Source organism: Scyliorhinus torazame, chromosome 9 (genome assembly GCF_047496885.1).
Source record: "Scyliorhinus torazame isolate Kashiwa2021f chromosome 9, sScyTor2.1, whole genome shotgun sequence".
NCBI lineage: Eukaryota > Metazoa > Chordata > Chondrichthyes > Carcharhiniformes > Scyliorhinidae > Scyliorhinus > Scyliorhinus torazame.
Window position 1 is genome coordinate 143,662,814 of NC_092715.1, and position 21,757 is coordinate 143,684,570.

Sequence of the window (21,757 nt, forward strand, 5' to 3'; positions counted from 1 at the left end):
CGGAACAGAGGCAGAGTTCGGTGGATCATGCCAAGTGCAGGCAGCAAATTGCAAAGTTACAATCCCTGCTATCTGTTCAAAATGGGTTTAGAGACACCTTTGGCCCCCAGCTAGATCAGGAAGATGGCCCTGATTGGCAGGAAGTCAGTGAAATGGCCCAACGGTACGTAAGTGAGACCGAGAATCAAAATAGAGCCCCCCAGGCCCCGAAGAGAAAAGCACCCGCACCACTGACTGCACAGGCAGCACCCAACCAAATGAACCCCGCAGCGCAGGGTCACCACGGAAGATCAACACGATTTTGTGTACACCACCCCATTAACTATCACCCAGTTAAGAGATGTCCACGAGAAGATAGAGACTTTCCACCCCACATCAGACCCACACCACGTTTTCGAACTAGTAAAGCAACAGACCCTCATGCACGGTTTAGACGAGCAGGAAGAGGTAAAGCCTCTAAGTGATGAGCCTAGACCCATCAGTTAGTTCAGCCCTTCCTGACCCACAAAATGTAGGAGGAGGTAGCCTCCAAGAGATAAAAACAGCCATTTTAGACGCCATTGGCAACAATAGAGGAGATCCGGTAGAAGGACTCAACCGGTGCCGACAGAAAAAGGGAGAGCATTCACAGCATTCGCTGGACGCCTTTGGATCCATTTTACTGCGGTATTTGGTGAGTTAGCCCGCACCCAGTTATCAGCAGACAATACGGCCAAATGGACCCATACGCTAGTACCACATGCCACAGAAGCAGGACAAAAGGCCTGTGCCAGTTACGACCCCTCAGACCCAGCACACAATGAAGTTTCGGTTCTGAAATGCCTATCGAGAGCTTGGGAACAGTCTGTGCATAGAAAGACAGAGCAGGAGGGAGTAGACGCCACAATGAATCCAGTAAGGGTACACCAAGACCCCGCATGGATCAATGAAGGCAGAGGTACAGCGCAGCACCCCAAGACACAGGAATGTTATAATTGTGGACAGAAAGGACATTACATACGAGAATATCAAGCCCCCACCGAAGCAGCAAAGGAATCAGCACCCAAACGCCCCACCCCCCCCGAAACAATGCAAGACCTATCCACAGTGTTAGCGCCCGACCAGATAATGAACGGCACCAATTGACGGTGTTCGGGCTCCCCAACTTGGGTCTGCGATACACTTTGGGATAAGTCCGGAAGATCAGTAGTTGCAGGCACAGTCCAGGGACACCCTGTAGAGTTCCTTTGGGACATAGGAGGGTCTCAAACCACGTTAAACTCCTCCATCATATATCAGAAAGAGATATGGCCACTACGGACACCATTACCCTTAGTGGGTTTCCAGGTCACGTCCAGCAGGGACACATCACAGTCCCTGTGGACGTACAGATTGGCAATATTCAAACAAAACACTCGGTCGTTTTAGTAGATTTAGCCCAGGCAGCAGAACACATCCTAGGCATAGTACACACAACCTTTCATTCGACCCAGTCAACCGATGTATATGGAAAATGGCTAGAGCAGCCCGAGTACCCGCCACGCTCACAGCAGGAGATTATGCCCATAGAATCAGCTCAGTAGGAGAGTACTGGTTTGATCCACAAACCATTACCACAGCCAAAGCGGTTAGAGAGGTCTTGAAAAGACATAAAGCAGCGTTTTCCCAGCACAAGCACGACTGCAGCAAAATCCCAGGAGTAGTAAACATTACAAGTCCCGATCCTAAACCCCAGAAACAGTACGGCTTACCCCAGCAAGCCGAGGGAGAGATAGCCAAGGTAATCCAAGTTTATTAAATCAAGGAGTGATTCAACCCGTAGCATCGACGAACAATGCCCCGATTTGGCCAGTAAGAAAACCAGATGGTTCATGGTGACTGAACATCGACTACAGAGAGTTGAACAAAGTGACTCCCCCTAGCAGCCCCCATCATTGCCATGAGCCCCGAAACCATGTTGAGACAGGGACTCCAGTCGAAATATTTTACGGTACTGGACATCAGCAATGGCTTTTGGTCCATACCACTGGACAAAGCATGCCAGTATAAATTTGTGTTCACCTTCCAGGGACAGCAGTACACGTGGACGTGCTATCCACAAGGCTTCCACATCTCCCCCTCCATCTTTCACAGACAATTGGCAAATGGCTTATCTAAATTTTCCCGCCCTGAATGCCTTGTTCAGTATGTGGACGACTTGCTACTACAGACTGGCATCAAGGAAGAGCACATTTTGCTTCTTTCAGAATTATTAGAACTACACACAACAATTGGATGCAAAATTAACCCCATGAAAGCCCAAATTGTCCAGGAAAAAGTCACATATTTAGGTACGGTCATAACGCATGGGAAGTGTGAGATAGAACACAAATGCATAGATTCCATTGTCAAATTGCCCTGGCCCCAAAACGTTACAGCACTCCAGTCATTTTTAGGACTGGTTGGATATTGTAGAAACCATATAGACGGATTCACTACAAAAGCAGCCCACTTTCCGAGCTCCTAAAGAAACAGGCCCCATGGAAATGGCTTCCACAGCACATGGATGCCATGGATGCATTGAAACGCGCCCTGAGCACAGCCCCCCGCTTTGCAAGCCCCAGATCCACACTCCCCATATGCGATAGAGGTAGTGACCACCGACCGAACCCTTTCGGCCGTACTCCTGCAGGAAAGGCACGATCGTCTAGGACCCGTGCCTATGCCTCGCGAGACTTAGATCCAGTGGAACAGGGATTTTCAGCCTGCGAAAGCCACCTGTTAGCAGTTTTCTGGGTGGTACAGTACTTCTTGTACATATCCGGACTCAACCCAGTGACCATTTTGACCGAGCACACTCCTACACAGCTTTTATTGGACGGCAGATGAAAAGACGGCACAGTAAGCCAAATTCGAGCAGCGCGATGGACCCTACTCCTACAAGGATGCAACATTACTGTAAAACGGACAAAAATGCACACGTTTCTGGCCGATAATTTGCACTCTGCAGGAACCCCACATGAGTGCGAGATCATAGCCCCCAAGCACAGCACAGGCCCCTTTGTTCCCAAGTCAGTACCAAAGAAGACAGGTACCCGACCACAGACGACCCAACCCACAGCCAAAGCATTGAGAATTTATGTAGATGGCTCCTCCACAGTCCTTGATGGAAAAAGGATAACAGGACGTGGTATTTATGTAGAGGACGCGCAGGGACGAGCTTCAGAAGAAATTGCTTTAAAGTTGCCTGGACACTTAGGTTTGCAGGCAGCCGAGTTAGAGCCATTGCTTACATTGTCCAGCACCCCGATTCGTTCCCGACCCCTGCAGACATATATTCAGACAGTTTGTACGTCTGCAACAGCCTAACAGAATTCCTATCCCTGTGGGAATCTAGAGGATTTATTTCCGCCGATGGAAAACCTCTACCCTCAGCCCTACTGCTCAAACATATCCTTCAGACAGCGAAAAGCAGGAAATATGGCATAGTTAAAGTAAGAAGTCACCATCGTTCCCCCCCCCCCCCCCCCCCGGCAACATGAAAGCTGACGCCCTAGCGAAAGCAGGCTCACGACATGGCCACTTTTGGCAACACCCCGAGAGTGCCCCAGTATACGCAGTTCAGGTCTCACAGACCAACATCCAAGACTTAGCCCAGGCACAGAAGGAGGATGAGGCATTAAAGGAAATTTTAAAAGGAAACTTCCCAGCTCCCTACGAAAAGTTGAAAAATTCCTTAACGATCCATGAGGGAATCATTATAAAAGACGGCATTTATGTAGTCCCCTCCCAGGACAGGAATGAGATCATTTGTAAGTTCCATGACGGCCATGGACACCAAGGGATTGAATCCACCCTTGCCCACCTCAGACCCCCCTGCTGGTGGCCTGATTTGGAAACCGACGTATCTTATTATGTTGAAGACTGCTTGATTTGTGCACAAAACAACCCAGATAGGTTCGTGAAAAAAGCCCAGCTACGACACACCCGCCCTATAAATGGCCCGTGGACAAATCTTCAATGAAATTATATTGGTCCCCTCCTCCCCTGCAGAAATGGATACAAGTATGTGTTGGTAGTAATCAACACATTTACGAAATGGGTCAAAGCTTTCTCCTCAAGGACAAATACAGCCAAGGCCACGGCAAAGATCTTAACCGAGAACATTTTTCCGAGATGGGGACTCCCCCGTAGTATTGAGTCAGACCAAGGTTCCCACTTTATAGGCAGGGTCATGAACAATGTTATGACAATAAATTTTGGTATTCAGCAAAAGTTCCACATTGCCTATCACCCGCAGTCCAGCGGCATTGTGGAACGCATGAATCAGACACTAAAGGCCACACTTAGAAAAATGGTGCAGCAGCATAACACATCATGGGACACAGTGCTCCCACTCACACTGATGTTTTTTAGGAACACAGTGTCGAGCTCAACAGGATATACCCCCCATACCCTCATGACCGGACGGCCCATGAAGGGTACCGAATACTTATTTGGATTTGATTTGGCCAGCCCCGCAGTCACCGCCCTGATCCATGAGAAAGCAGTCCAGCACATGTTAGAAAATATTAAAGCAGCACAGCTCGCTGCAGCTGTTCGATTAGGCGCAGAGTAAGGCCTGCTTTGATAAGACAGTACACCCGACGGAGTATACAGTCGGACAGCAAGTAATGATCACCTTATACAACCCCAGCTTATTCCTCTCCCTAAAATTGCAGGACCCTATTCAATCTCGGACAAAGTAAGCCCCTCAGTTTATAAAATCATGTATCCGAACGGAAAATCAGGATGGTTCCATGTAAACCAGCTTAAAGTTTATGGAACGCAGTGCAGCCACTCACACCACCTCTCATTGGCGACGGCAGACAATGAGGACCCGCCCACTGACAACCCAACCCCCTCCCCCCCTCAGTAGAAGCAGCACATCCACAGACACGACCTTGACCCCACCCCCAGAATCAAATTTCACCCTGACGCTTGATTCGGCTGCTAGCGACAGCGACAGTGACATCACAACTGAAGCCCCTGAGAACACCGAACAATGGACACACAGACAAGGCGCCAGTCACTACAGCCCCAGAGACACCAACCAGGATATGTTCAGCCCTTTTGAGACGATTTATTTACCCACACCGGAACCTAACCTGCCACCCGACGATAGTGACAGCCCCCTTGCCCCGACTGCCCTACGGAACATGAAACATTGGCACCGCGATAATTCATGTTGTCTGACAAGGAATGATGAAATGGACCCCACATCAGCACACGCCACGTTAGCACGCAAACTCCATGCACGAGTTCAGCACCCAGGAGACGGTGACAACTCCGAGTCTGACTCCCACCATGGTAACCCCTTTGAGACCCTTTTTGGAATGGAACCTTGAGGTGTCCAGATGATGAGAGCCAGGAACCGATTGAGATTTACGGTGTCTTATACTCTGATGGAACCTGCCCGCTTTTATGTTCAGTTTGTTTTTAAATGTTGTACGTTCTCTCTTGTACGATTTTGTGTGTCGGCCTCACGGACACTGTCTTGATACAGTCATAACTAGTCTTCTGACGTGACATGGCAGTTAAAGAAACAAGTTTGTTGGAGTCCATATATTTACAAATTCTTACCGCTCTTGGAAGATCACTCAGGTAGTGGAGTAACGGCACTTATCCCCTCCCTGCCTGAGGACTGGTCACCGCCCTTCACGGGGATTCCACCCATCCTTGCCCTGCCGCGGATCATGCGCAACCCATTCGGAGAATTGTCTTCAAAACTCTTCTGCTGTTCTTTTTCTTTCCTGTGGTTTAAAGAATGCACTTCGCCACAACTTTTGCCCTTTCCGGCAACCCTTCGGTTGCTATCCCCCACATATTATTTACATGTCAGAATCACTTGGTTGGAAAAAGCGAGTTTGCAGAGGACGGAGAAATTGTCCGCCCACTCAGCCCATCAAACACAGGCTGCGAGAGCACTCGCACTGTGACAGAATTGTTTTTTTCGGATGTCTTGTCTCCGGAAATGGTTGTTTTAAAAAGAAAAATGAGAGAGTCACATATGGTGACGATTCTAATGGGAAATTAACATCAAAGAGAAACAGACAGACAAACGAGATATTAAACAACAAGATTATAACAGACACTGTGCTTGTTCCCCCAGAAAGATGCAGGTGGGGGAGGGGAGTCAATTCAGGACAGTTTAAAAAGAGCCACTTGTAAACTCACTCCCAGTGAGTTCTCCCAGTGAGCCAGAGAGAAGACAGCCAGGAGTGAAACAGCAAAGAGTGAGTTTGGGAATTTGAATCGAGGTGGGAATTCGAAGCTGGGTGGGGAGGAAGTGCTTTTTGTGACTGGTAAGTAGTGTTTCTGTTTTTCTGTTTCTTTTCATTGGTATATATTTTTTTTTTTTCTTCGTTGTTTATTTATTTATTTACATTTTTTGGGGGGGAAATTGAAATTGTTGAAGTTAACCGAAGGTTCAAGACATGGCAGGAGATCTCATACCCGTGTCATGCTCCTCGTGTGCGATGTGGGAGCTCAGGGACACGTCCACTGTCCTTGGCTCCTTCACGTGCAAGAAGTGTGTCCAGTTGCAGCTCCTGTTAGACCGCTTGACGGCTCTGGAGCTGCTGATGGACTCACTTTGGAGCGTCCGCGATGCTGAGGACGTCGTGGATAGCACGTTTAGCTAGTTGGTCACACCGCAGGTGAAAGGTACTGAGGGAGATAGTAAATGGGTGACCAAAAGACAGAGAAAGAGTATGAAGGCAGTGCAGGTGTCCTCTGTGGTCATCTCCCTGCAAAACAGATATACCGCTTTGGATACTGTCGAGGGAGATGGCTCACCAGGGAAAGGCAGCAGCAGCCAGGTTCATGGCACCGTGGCTGGCTCTGCTGCGCAGCTGGGCAGGAAGAAGAATGGCAGGGCTATAGTGATAGGGGACTCAATTGTAAGGGGAATAGACAGGCGGTTCTGCGGACGCAATCGAGCCTCCAGGATGGTATGTTGCCTCCCTGGTGCAAGGGTCAAGGATGTCTCGGAGCGGCTGCAGGACATTCTGGGGGGGGGGGGGGGGAGGGTGAACAGCCAGCTGTCGTGGTGCACATAGGCACCAACGATATAGGTAAAAAACGGGACGAGGTCCTACAAGCTGAATTTAGGGAGCTAGGAGTTAAACTAAAAAGTAGGACCTCAAAGGTAGTAATCTCAGGATTGCTACCAGTGCCACGGGCTAGTCAGAGTAGGAATGTCAGGATAGAGTGGATGAATACGTGGCTCGAGAGATGGTGCAAGAGGGAGGGATTCAAATTCCTGGGACATTGGAACCGGTTCTGGGGGAGGTGGGACCAGTACAAACCGGACGGTCTGCACCTGGGCAGGACTGGAACCGATGTCCTTGGGGGGGTGTTTGCTAGAGCTGTTGGGGAGAGTTTAAACTAATGTGGCAGGGGGATTGGAACCGATGCAGGAAGTTGGAAGGTAGTAAAACAGAGACAGAAATAAAAGGCAGTAAGGGGGAAAGTGTAAGACAGAGAAGCCATAGTCAAAAATCAAAAAGGGCGACAGTACAAGGTACAGTGACTGAGGGGAGCTCAGTGAATAGGACCAGGAATACTAAAAGAAATAAAACGGGAAGTGAAAACATTAATGGTAAGCGACGCGGCAGGTTGTTACAGGAAGATATGGGTTCGATGACAAGGAAAATTAGGAGAAAGGTTAAGAGGAAATATAACTTGGGAGAGATTACTGATCGAGGTGTTAAGATTTAGAACAGAGGTAAAAAAGCCAACATAAGTGTACTTTACCTGAATGCTCGTCGTATGCGGAATAAGGTAAATGAGTTGATGGCGCAAATCATCGTGAATGACTATGACTCAGTGGCCATTACTGAAACATGGTTAAAGGATGGTCACGACTGGGAGTTAAATATCCGAGGGTATCAAACCTTTCGGAAGGACAGAGTGGATGGTAAGGGAGGTGGTGTAGCTCTCTTATTTAAGGATGACATCCGGGCAACAGTAAGGGATGACATCAGTGCTATGGAGGATAAGGTTGAATCAATTTGGGTGGAAATCAGGAATAGTAAGGCAAAAAAGTCACTGATAGGAGTAATCTATAGGCCACCAAATAGTAACATTAAGGTGGGGCAGGCAATAAACAAAGAAATAACTGATGCATGTAGAAATGGTACAGCAGTTATCATAGGAGATTTTAATCTACATGTGGATTGGTTTAACCAGGTCGGTCAAGGCAGCCTTGAGGAGGAGTTTATAGAATGTATCCGCGATAGTTTCCCAGAACAGTATGTAATGGAACCTACGAGGGAACAAGCAGTCCTAGATCTGGTCCTGTGTAATGAGACAGGATTGATTCAGGATCTCATAGTTATGTATCCTCTCGGAAGGAGCGATCACAATATGGTGGAATTTAAAATACAGATGGAGGGTGAGAAGGTAAAATCAAGCACTAGTGTTTTGTGCTTAATCAAAGGAGATTACAATGGGATGAGAGAAGAACTAGCTAAGGTAGACTGGGAGCAAATACTTTATAGTGAAACAGTTGAGGAACAGTGGAGAACCTTCATAGATTATCATAGAATTAACAGTGCAGAAGGAGGCCATTCGGCCCATCGAGTCTGCACCGGCTCTTGGAAAGAGCACCCTACCCAAGGTCAACACCTCCACCCTATCCCCATAACCCAGTAACCCCACCCAACACTAAGGGCAATTTTGGACACTAAGGGCAATTTATCATGGCCAATCCACCTAACCTGCACATCTATGGACTGTGGGAGGAAACCGGAGCACCCGGAGGAAACCCACGCACTCACGGGGAGGATGTGCAGACTCCGCACAGACAGTGACCCAAGCCAGAATCGATCTGGGACCCTGGAGCTGTGAAGCAATTGTGCTAACCACCATGCTACCGTGCTGCCAAGTGATTTTTCACAGTGCTCAGCAAAGGTTTATACCAACAAAAAGGAAGGACGGTAAAAAGAGGTAAAATCGACCGTGGGTATCGAAGGAAATAAGGGAGAGTATCAAATTGAAGGAAAAAACATACAAAGTAGCAAAGATCAGTGGGAGACTAGAGGACTGGGAAATCTTTAGGGGGCAACAGAAAGCTACTAAAAAAGCTATAAAGAAGAGTAAGATAGATTATGAGAGTAAACTTGCTCAGAATATAAAAACAGATAGTAAAAGTTTCGACAAATACATAAAACAAAAAAGAGTGGCTAAGGTAAATATTGGTCCTTTAGAGGATGAGAAGGGAGATTTAGTAATGGGAGATGAGGAAATGGCTGAGGAACTGAACAGGTTTTTTGGGTCGGTCTTCACAGTGGAAGACACAAATAACATGCCAGTGACTGATGGAAATGAAGCTATGACAGGTGAGGACCTTGAGAGGATTGTTATCAGCAAGGAGGTAGTGATGGGCAAGCTAATGGGGCTAAAGGTAGACAAGTCTCCTGGACCTGATGGAATGCATCCCAGAGTGCTAAAAGAGATGGCTAGGGAAATTGCAAATGCACTAGTGATAATTTACCAAAATTCACTAGACTCTGGGGTGGTCCCGGCGGATTGGAAATTAGCAAACGTGACACCACTGTTTAAAAAAGGAGGGAGGCAGAAAGCGGGTAATTATAGGCCAGTGAGCTTAACTTCGGTAGTAGGGAAGATGCTGGAATCTATCATCAAGGAAGAAATAGCGAGGCATCTGGATGGAAATTGTCCCATTGGACAGACGCAGCATGGGTTCATGAAGGGCAGGTCGTGCCTAACTAATTTAGTGGAATTGTTTGAGGACATTAACAGTGCGGTAGATAACGGGGAGCCAATGGATGTGGTATATCTGGATTTCCAGAAAGCCTTTGACAAGGTGCCACACAAAAGGTGTTGCATAAGATAAAGATGCATGGCATTAAGGGGAAAGTAGTAGCATGGATAGAGGATTGGTTAATTAATAGAAAGCAAAGAGTGGGGATTAATGGGTGTTTCTCTGGTTTACAATCAGTAGCTAGTGGTGTCCCTCAGGGATCAGTGTTGGGCCCACAACTGTTCACAATTTACATAGATGATTTGGAGTTGGGGACCAAGGGCAATGTGTCCAAGTTTGCAGACGACACTAAGATAAGTGGTAAAGCAAAACGTGCAGAGGATACTGGAAGTCTGCAGAGGGATTTGGATAGGCTAAGTGAATGGGCTACGGTCTGGCAGATGGAATACAATGTTGACAAATGTGAGGTTATCCATTTTGGTAGGCATAACAGCAAAAGGGATTATTATTTAAATGATAAAATATTAAAACATGCTGCTGTGCAGAGAGACCTGGGTGTGCTAGTGCATGAGTCGCAAAAAGTTGGTTTTCAGGTGCAACTGGTGATTAAGAAGGCAAATGGAATTTTGTCCTTCATTGCTAGAGGGATGGAGTTTAAGACTAGGGAGTTGCTGCTGCAATTGTATAAGGTGTTGGTGAGGCCACACCTGGAGTATTGTGTTCAGTTTTGGTCTCCTTACTTGAGAAAGGGCGTACTGGCACTGGAGGGTGTGCAGAGGAGATTCACTAGGTTAATCCCAGAGCTGAAGGGGTTGGATTATGAGGAGAGGGTGAGTAGACTGGGACTGTACTCGTTGGAATTTAGAAGGATGAGGGGGGATCTTATAGAAACATATAAGATTATGAAGGGAAGAGATAGGATAGATGCGGGCAGGTTGTTTCCACTGGCGGGTGAAAGCAGAACTAGGGGGCATAGCCTCAAAATAAGGGGAAGTAGATTTAGGACTGAGATTAGGAGGAACTTCTTCACCCAAAGGGTTGTGAATCTATGGAATTCCTTGCCCAGTGAAGCAGTAGAGGCTCCTTCATTAAATGTTTTTAAGATAAAGACAGATAGTTTTTTGAAGAATAAAGGGATTAAGGGTTATGGTGTTCGGGCCGGAAAGTGGAGCTGAGTCCACAAAAGATCAGCCATGATCTCATTGAATGGTGGAGCAGGCTCGAGGGGTCAGATGGCCTACTCCTGCTCCTAGTTCTTATGTTCTTATGTTCTTATGCGAAGATACTGAACAACGAAGGAAAGCCTGAACAAGGTGAAGACGACCCTGATGATTAACGTCATGATCGTCGCTGGAACAGTACAGTTGTGCGCGTTACCTACCTCCACCTCCCTCAGCACACAAGCCCCAAACACGACTACCCAACACAGCACCCCCAGTCCGGACACTACACCACACATAGCCCCAGCCACCGATACCCCCACATGGTGTGAGAATCTCGTTAAGTGGTAGTCCCTGTCCGACACAGTGGAAGCCTTACTAGTGATAGCCATATTGTGCAGTGTCACCCAGACAATTAGATTGCGGAAATGGAGAAGGATAGCATCCCGCCCTCCAGTATACACCTTTAGAGCCTCTTTCCTCGGACTCCAGCACACTCCACACTCTTTCTGAACCTTTCTCTTTAATACATTCCGCGGTTGTTGTTTCGTTAATAAAGCTTATTTTTCTGTGTATGAATGTTAGTGATAAGAAGAAATGTGATCCTGCTATTGGATTTTTGTATTGTAAGATAAGTTCTTTGATTGTTAAATAGCAGCATGAGTGTAGTCTAGTTAGAAACAGTTAGAGGTTCCCTTTTTTTATTGAATGTTAATTTTTAGGTATGTGTTGTATTAGGGAAATGTAGGTAAATGTTTTGACCCATAGGACAGAGTATGGTAGAACCTGTCATGGGTTGAAGGTACCCAGCATTTCAGAGAAGAAAGAAGACCCAGTATTGTGATCCTTCACGCTTCGCGTTGAGGATCAAGGGGACGGAGTGTAGCCATCTGGGATGGCCACTTACAACGAAGTACAGAGAAACTCGCAAAGCTTAGCGGGTAAAATGGACAAGCCAAGACTCAGGCAGGCTCAGAGCCTGAAATATTTGCAAGCAAGAAGTCCAGACGGTATCGAAACTCTGACCAATTAGCATTTTAATGGGGCCGATTAGCATTTGATGGCCCATCTTCACCAAAACAAAGGACCGGTACTCGACCGGCACAGTCCCAGAAATTTCGGCGCCACACGCCCATCCATCTCCGCCCACTTATTGGTTAGGAATCGAACAGAGTGATCAGGGATCACCCAATTAGTGGGGCCCAAACAGAAGGACCTCCCAAAAGAGCGCGAAAACCCCCAAGTATAAGAAGAAGAGTTCGCCACATGTTCATCCTCTCTTGGACCTGGTACCCTGATCACGGCCTTCTCAATTGCAGCAACATCTGAAGCAAGTCCAAGTTCAACGCTCGCTACCAGACGGATGAGCCTAGCTGAGCAGCAGTTACTCCTTCGAACCTGATAGATCCAGAATCGAAAAGCGGCCACTGTTTCTCTGACCTAAGCGGGTGCCCGAAGTTAAGTACAGGTTGTCTTAGCTGATAGGTGTAGTTAACTAATAGTATTTATAGTTGTAGTTAACTAATAGTTGCATGACTAATTGTGTGTAAATAAAGTACCCTTGACCTTGAACTAACTAACTGGTGTTTGGCTCTTTGATAGATAGCCGATTGAACCTTGTAGTGGTATCATTCGATACCTGGCGACTCTAAGCATCAGAATATCGATAACATAGGAAGAAGGGCAAACTCACTGATTGCCATAATTGGTACAGAGCATAGAAATGACAGAGTAAAAGAGTAAAAGAAGAAAACGCAACACTAACGACCCCCAGGCTAAAGCTTCAGAGGAACTTGAGGAGGTTCAGGCCCCAGACATGCAGTGTTATGCTAACCTGACACTCATGAACCAAACTCCCAGCTATGGGAGAATGGCTCCACTGCCTTGTGGATACCTAGGGAGAGTTGAAGGTTAAGGGAGCTATCCCTGACAAAACATTCTGAATTGGAGCCCAAAGGAAAACTGATGCCTAAATCCATCATTTTTCTGGAAACTCCTGCAACCAAGCTTGTGCCAAATGTAGCGCTCCACATTCCCTAGGTCCTCACCGTTAGATCAAGGCAGGGACCCTGATGTTTTGGCAGCCCAGGGTCTCCATAGATTTTGTTCAGATTTGTGCCTTGGAGAGTGAACTACATTTTCATTGCATAGAGTTAACACAACATGGGAGACAACAGTTATGAGTGATAAGGCCAACTTGTTATGCGTAAGTAAGGAGTGCTACAGTTTGTGTTTGACAATTGTAGGGACCATTGCATCCTATTGGCCAACCATTGGCCACCTTAAGTTGGGCAACTCCCAACTAGTAATGTGCTGACCCACCGTGGTCCACCTGTTTCAATGAGCTCTTGGAGCTTAGAGTCTCCGCTCAACCAGTGGTCTGAATCCATTGCATCAGGCAAACAAATGGAACAGGGAAAAAGATAGAATTTGCCAAAATGCTGGAACATCAGGACCTTTGCATAGGACGGGAAAACAACTTGTAGCCAGTCAATAATGCGTGCAAGAAGACTGTGATCAATATGGAACTCTATAGGCCGAACATCAACATATCATCCCTGCAAGAGACCAGGCTCACTGAGAGCAGATCACTGAGAGCAGATCACTGAGAGCAGATCACTTGAGAGCAGATCACTGAGAGCAGATCACTGAGAGCAGATCACCGAGAGCAGATCACTGAGAGCAGATCACCAAGAGCAGATCACCAAGAGCAGATCACTGAGAGCAGATCACTGAGAGAAGATCACTGAGAGCAGATCACCGAGGGGTAGCACGGTGGCGCAGTGGGTTAGCCCAGCTGCACATGACGCCGAGGTCCCAGGTTCGATCCCAGCTCTGGGACACAGTCCGTGTGGAGTTTGCACATTCTCCCCCGTGTTTGCGTGGGTTTTTCCCCCACAACCCAAAAATGTGCAGAGTAGGTGGACCGGCCATGCTAAATTGCCCCTTAATTGGAAAAAATTAATTGGGTACTCTAAATTTATAAAAATAAAGTGCAGATCACCGAGAGCAGATCACCGACAGCAGAGCACCAAGAGCCGATCACCGAGAGCAGTTCACTGAGAGCAGACTGCCGAGAGAAGATCACTGAGAGCAGATCACTGAAAGCAGATCACCGAGAGCAGATCACTGAGAGCAGATCACTGAGTTCAGATTGTCATGTGAGAGTACCTTGAAGAAATAGGTGTTTATTACTGCAGTGATGTCAGAGAGTGGGTGGAGCTGGGCTGTCTGTCAGGTTTTACTTTCGTTTTAGGCTGTTTTTCTGCAGGGTGTGTTTTAGTTTTGTTTTCAGAACTGGATAGCTGCAGTCACAGGGGTTGTAGTCTCGCTCTCTGTAATCTAAAAATTGTAAATTGATCCTTTGGTAATTTAAAATTAATTACTGCTCTCAGTAGTGACTTTAACCTGATGTGCTTCTGTTAAAAGTTATTTTTTAAGTCTTATGGATGTTAAAAGGACAGCTTAAGAATTACTTAGTGTTGTATTCTTTGGGGGTTGTATTCGAATTAATGGTTGCTGAGATGTTCACTGTATGTTTTAAAAAGGTTAACTTGAGTTCATAGAATAAACATTGTTTTGCTTTAAAAAATACTTTTCCATTTCTGCTGTAAAACACCTGTAGACTGGGCCGTGTACTCCCGATACCACAATCTATTAAAAGTTGTGGGTCAGGTGAACTCCATGATACACTTTGGGGTTCTCTAAACCCTGGCTCATAACAAGATCACTGAGTTCAGATCACTAAGAGAAGATCACTGAGAGCAGATCACTAAGAGCAGACCACTAAGAGCAGACCACTAAGAGCAGACCACTAAGAGCAGATCACCGAGAGCAGATCACCGAGAGCAGATCACTAAGAGCAGACCACTAAGAGCAGACCACTAAGAGCAGACCACTAAGAGCAGATCACTAAGAGCAGATCACCGAGAGCAGATCACCGAGAGCAGATCACCAAGAGCAGATCACTAAGAGCAGATCACTAAGAGCAGATCGCCGAGAGCAGATCACTAAGAGCAGATCACTAAGAGCAGACCACTAAGAGCAGACCACTAAGAGCAGATCACCGAGAGCAGATCACCGAGAGCAGATCACTAAGAGCAGACCACTAAGAGCAGACCACTAAGAGCAGACCACTAAGAGCAGATCACTAAGAGCAGATCACCGAGAGCAGATCACCGAGAGCAGATCACCGAGAGCAGATCACTAAGAGCAGATCACTAAGAGCAGATCGCCGAGAGCAGATCACTAAGAGCAGATCACTAAGAGCAGATCACTAAGAGCAGATCACTAAGAGCAGATCGCCGAGAGCAGACCACTAAGAGCAGACCACTAAGAGCAGACCACTAAGAGCAGATCACTAAGAGCAGATCACCGAGAGCAGATCACCGAGAGCAGATCACCGAGAGCAGATCACTAAGAGCAGATCACTAAGAGCAGATCGCCGAGAGCAGATCACTAAGAGCAGATCACTAAGAGCAGATCACTAAGAGCAGATCACTAAGAGCAGATCACCGAGAGCAGATCACTAAGAGCAGATCACTAAGAGCAGGTCACCGAGAGCAGATCACTGAGAGAAAAACATTACACGTTTATTCGGCAGGGCAAGAGATCAGAAGAAACACCTGAGGAAGGCGTAGGCTTCACTGTTAGGAACATTACTCTCAATAATAGAACAATCCACAAATGGTTCAAAACATGCTCTCTACATCAACCTCTTATCTCAAACAAGGTCAGTTAACCTCATGAGTATCTGTGCCCCAATGCTGTGCTCACTACGGCGACAAAAGGCCAGGGGCGGGATTCTCCGTCGGCCAACGTCAAAATCGGGAAAGGCAATTGGGCGGAGAATTGGTCCTGGTGCCGAAATCGTAGCTGGCACCAGGTTTACGCCTAATCATAATTCTCCAGGGCCTCGACAGCAGTGTCAATGAGTTCCACTCCGCACGTACAGTAAAGGCCATTCGCATATCATTAGCGGGCCTGGTTGATGGTAACCCCTAGGATGTTGATAGTGGGTGATTCAGCAATGGCAATGCCATGTCAGGAGGAGATGATTAGATTCTCACCTGTTGTAAATATTTATTGCCTGCCACTTGTATGGCATAAATATCAATCCATGCCTGTCTGTCTTTGAAGAGACGCTAACGACCCTATAGACTGTAGAGACCAAATTCCAAGGAAATAATACAAAGGTCAATTACATTGCATAAGCCAGATCCTGGCTATCAGAGCCAAGTAGTCTGCTTGGAGAAAGGACCCTTTCAAATTCTGAATGATTTGAACATTACTAATCTTAGGAACCCAGGCAAAGGAATAGATATCCTTTGTCAAAGCCAAAGTGCACTGGTGGGAGTTGCATGATATGACCACTCCTAGCAGTGAGAACCTATTATACTATTTTGCTGGATTGTATAGCAGTCTGCATTCTTCCCGATAGCAATGCCATGGGGCAGAGACATGGGGCAGTACCAGGGGATAGTGCCCAGACATGACACCTCTCCTGAACTCATGAGAACTCCTCTGGCAGATTCTGCTCACTAGTTGCATGCTTTGAAAGACTTATCATAATTCACGTTGCTGGCCTGTCACACTGACATGAAGGGATTATGTAATGGGCAGATTATCAGCTGCAGAGGCCTGATAATCAGATGTAAATTTATTGTTATGGGGATCCCGACGTTCAACGTCATGATTCCCATTATGTCACTGGTGACGGGTGGGGCCAATCGCGTCACGCCATTATGTCAGCGTCAAACACAATTCAGGCCTCCTGCGGGATTTTCAGAACTCATTGTCAATCCTGCCTGGTGAAGATGGAAGCGGAAAAGCTCCCCCTCTAAGTTTACCCTATCTCGGGTTTATGTGGGACAGCATTGTGGATAGCACAATTGCTTCACAGCTACAGGGTCCCAGGTTCGATTCCCGGCTTGGGTCACTGTCTGTGCGGAGTCTGCACATCCTCCCCGTGTGTGCGTGGGTTTCCTCCGGGTGCTCCGGTTTCCTCCCACAGTCCAAAGATGTGCAGGTTAGATGGAATGGCCATGATAAATTGTCCCTTAGTGTCTAAAAAAGGTTAGGTGGGGATACTCGTTTACGGGGATAGTGTGGAGGGCTGAATGGCCTCCTTCTGCACTATAAATTCTACGATTTTATGATTTATAGAGATTAAATCAACCAAAACCAAGAGGTTGGGAAAAATGTCACTATTCAAAAGGGGGAAATCAAAATCAAAAACACCTGTTTGCAGACACATGCTGAAATGGGAAATATAGGAGGCTGGATTCTCCGGTCGCCGACGCCAAAATCGCGTTCGGCGATCAGCCAGAGAATCCAAGTTTACGACAGAATCGGGGGCGGCGCCGCTTTCATGTTGCTCCGCCCCCTCCAAAGCGGCATACTCACGTACACATATTGGCCGCCTCAGGACATTGCCTGAGGCCCCTCCCCCCGATGGTCCACTCCTGACCGCCCGAGTTCCCGACGGCGTGGGTCTCTCATGGTCTCATCCATCGGGAACTTAGCATGGCGGCTGCGGACTCAGTCCAGCGCCGTCACAGTCGGGGGAGGACTGATCCGCGGGGGGGGAGACATTATTTGGGGCTGGAAGCAGTATGGGAGGGTGGTCCACGGCGCACGAGCCAGCCAAAGGGGGGGGCTATTTTGCGGGCTGGGTCCACGAGCGGCCTCTGCCTTGAAGCACAGAGTGGCCGCTGCTGGCCGCTACCGTGCGCATGCACGGCCAAGGACCCAACAATTCTCCGGGGCGTATCGGCAGCTAGAGCTGGGTGCTCTACGCTGCCGTCCTGCTAGCCCCCAGCAAAATGGGAAATCAGTGGCCATTTTGCACCAGCTTTCCTGGCATAAGGCTGCACCGTTCCCATGCCAGCGTGGGGGCATAGCCCCAGAATCGGAGAACCAAGCCCAGGATGTTTAAATGAACCCCCTCAATTATCACCTCGTGAGGGATGCAGAAAATTTGGCCAGCTGTTCAAATTTAAAGGGATGACCTGATTTGAAAGTAAGTGGCCTCAAATTGCACGAATATTGTTGTGGCTTTTGCTCTGTTGGGTTTGGGTAAACATGGGTGTGATTTAACCAAAATATTTTGAAGTGACATTTTGGGTGAGATGCGCATGGGTATTTACCCACTCTTGGGGCATGATTTACTGGCTGCAGCCCGCCGGAATCGTGATGTGTTGCGGCTGGTAGATCCCAGAAGAGGCCTCTCCTGGGATTCCCGATGGCCGTTACGCCTTGTGAGATCCAACTAGATCTCGCAAAACGTTACGATTTGGATCCTGCCCATAATGGGCGGAACCATGTCTCGCACGGTTAAATGAGTTTAAGAACCCAGTCAACGGAATTGATGCTGGCGGGCCATTAAATGGCGCCTTGATGTCTTCCTGCACTGACGAGCTCTACTTGCCGGAGTTCCTCAGTGCAAGATTTGCGGTAAGTGTAGCCTCGGCGGGGCATTCCCCGCCAGTTACTGATAAAAAAACATTCAATAGCAGGGTGGTTCCTGGTGCTACAAGTGCTGGGAGCGATCCTTCGATTCCCACCCAGTACAGACTCTTTTATTTTTCGTTACATATGCACTTAGTAATTTTTGGGGGCCTTGGGGTGTTTCTCCCTGGTCTCGCCCAAACTTCGAAATCTTTTCATCATTGGGGAACTGAACCCGCTGGCCAGACTGGCTGCTCAGAGATTGGGCCACTATTTTGAAAGGGTGCCCTGATCTCTGCCCACACCACCCACTCACCCACGGGCCATATCAACCACCCCCCCCCGTCCCCCATGCACACATGGGTATTACCCCCCGGCAGCGAGGATACTTGCCTCCCCCTTTTCAGGCCTCCCTCTTTTTTCATGATCCCCACCCTTCACCCACTCAACCTTTATGAGGCCCCTTCATACCAGTCCTCACCAGCCTTTTCATGGGCATAGCCCCCCTCAGGCCTCGACCCATGGCAGTGCCACCCTGGGACCTTGATACCCTGGCATTGCTATACTGGCACTGCCCCAGCCAGCCTGGCAGTGCCACCCAAGCACCTTGGCAGTGTCAGGGTGTCATTGCCAAGGTACCAGGGTGCCAGAGTGAGAGCCAGGGTGCCTAGCAAATCCTTGTCCCCAATCACCCAGGGGTCTCCACTGGGAAACTGCCCAGTGCCATTACGCTGGTCCACGTTTGCGCACGGTCGATGCCTTGCTGCGGAGGCCATTAGCTCCAGGGTGCCGGGAGAATCCAGCGCATGCATACTTAAGAGAGCCTACTGGATCATTTAAATATGTGATCTGGATCTCACGCACCTTGGGCACAATCCAGATTGCAATGTCTCAGAAAGTGAGAAGTCTTGAGCATCATGAATCTCGCAAGATTCAACGGCCTCATTAGGACACCAAGTCAGGCGCAACGAGGCCGGTAACTCCTGTCCAGAACCACCTAAATAGCTGTAGAGAGGAAAATAGAGCAGAGAGGATTTCACACCTATTATGGGAAAGAGAGGGACAGAGGAGAAATGAGTGATATAAAAATGAAGTGAAAGGAAACCCAATCTTCAGTGTCACAATGTCCATGCAGATAGATAGCAGCATGGCAACATCCTGACGATGACATCTGTCTTCCTGATGCTGCTGATCAAACACGACACTTTACTCATGTGAGAGTCTGTGCATTTACCACTGCAGGTGTTCCTCAGTAGGGAATGCTGGTGTGGCATTGATAGTGCAGAGCAACCCGCCCATGAGGACTTGGTGAACCTCTGACATTACTGCAAGTGGGATTGCTGTGTGTAGCATTCTAGTATACTTTGCTCAAATTACAGCTGTACTGGCGAGTAGACACATCCAGGCACAATGGCAGGAATTGGGAAAAGAAATCAAAGAATGGGATTTCATAAAATGAGACAGCCAGTCACTTTTTGCCCTAATTACTACTCCATTACTTGCACAAACTTACTTAACAGCTGAGGTCCTTGGATCTTGGATAGTTTCTCAGCTGCATTGTTCCCCCTTACAACAAATCTGTCTCCAAGCTTCAGAGCCGTGGATGATAAACTTGAATGTACTTGGCATAGAACCAATGACACCTCACGTTGTACGGTTGCTCTCTCTCCCAAAATAAATCCGACTGCTGGTACAGTCTCTTCCTCATTCAAAACTCCTCTCCTCCAAAGAAATAAGTACTTTCGAACCTCCTAATCACTATCCTACATCAAATTTTCATTGTCTCATAACAACACACCCTGTCTGAAGCTCCATTCTTCCCATGGCAAGAGTATACTCTTATCAAAATCATTAATACCTGGACGATATCTTGATTACAGACTTGTCTGACCGGGAACATTTGGAGTATCTGGTTGAAACCTCTGTCAATTTGAGGAGGCCGGCATTCACCTCCGGAGGGAAAAGTGCGTTTTCAATGTGGCCGAAGTCACTTACTTGGGCTACCACATGGGTTGCATCCCATGGGGGAGAGGGTACAGGCAATCCGGCAGCCATTGTACCTCATTTTTAGGTCTCATGAACTATTACGGGAAGTTTATCCCGAACCTGGCCACCCTATTGGCCCTCCTCCAACGCCTATTAAAAAAGGGGCAGCCGTGGGAATGGGCCCAGGCGCAGGAGGCAGTTTTCACAAGGGTCAAGCAACAACTAGAGTCCTCAAAATTGTTGACCCTTTTTGACCCATCCAAACTACTACTGCTGATGTGCGACGTTTCTGACTACAGGGTGGTTTTTGGTGTGAAAAAGTTTCACCAATATGTCTACGGACACTGTTTTCACAGACCACAAACCTTTACTCAGTTTGTTTAAGGAGGATGAGGCATAGCCTCTGCTACGATCCAGCATTGGGCACTGTTATTAGCAGCATACGAGTACGTGCTGGAGCACCATTCTGCGACCAAGATTTCCCACGCGATGCATTGAGCCGCCTTCCCGTCCCCAGCAGGACACCCGCGCTGGAATCGGCAAGGAGGTCTTTGCCGCCCTCCATTTTATGGACAACCTGCCGGTCATGATATCTCACATCTGAGGCTAGACCCAGATGGACCCACAGTGTCCCTCGTCAAACACATCATACTGTATGGAGCCCAATAGCGTATCTTGCCAGGCGATTTGAAGACATACACTTCCAAAATATAGGAGTTAAACATCAAAGACAGTGTTATTCTGTGGGGAACACGTGTGGTGGTTCCTGAGTAAGGGTACGGTCCGCTCCTGCAAGTCCTCCATAAAGGACACCCTGGGGTTTCAAAGATGAAGATGCTGGCTTACAACTATGTGTGGTGGCCAGGGGTTAACATCGATATAGAAAGGTTGGCTAAGTGTTGCGCACATGCCAGTAACATCAGAAGCTGCCGCCGGTAGCGCCGCTCCACCCATGGGAATGGCTAGGTCGACCACGGCCCCACCTCCACTTAAACTTTGTGGGACTTTTCCAGGGGGCAATGGGGCAATGTTCCTCAACATCATGGATGCTCACCCGAAGTGAATGAAGGGCCACAGGATGCAGGCGACAACTGCTTGAGACATCATCAAACGGTTGCGTCAAACGTTCAGAACACAGGACATATCGGAGGCATTCTCTCCGACAATGGGGCGGCGTTCACAAGTGCGGAATTTGGGTCATTTACGTCCACGAACGGAATTCACCACATATGAACCGTGCTGTACCACCCGGTGTCAAATGGATTAGCGGACCCGGCGGTCCAAACGTTTAACCTTGGGATGAAGAAACAGATCTCGGGTTCCTGGGTACTTGAATGGCACGTTTCTTGTTTTGTTACCGCACAACACCATACGCCACGACGGGGGTCGCATTCGCCAAGTTGTTGATAGGTCACCGCCTCTGTGCTCATCTGAG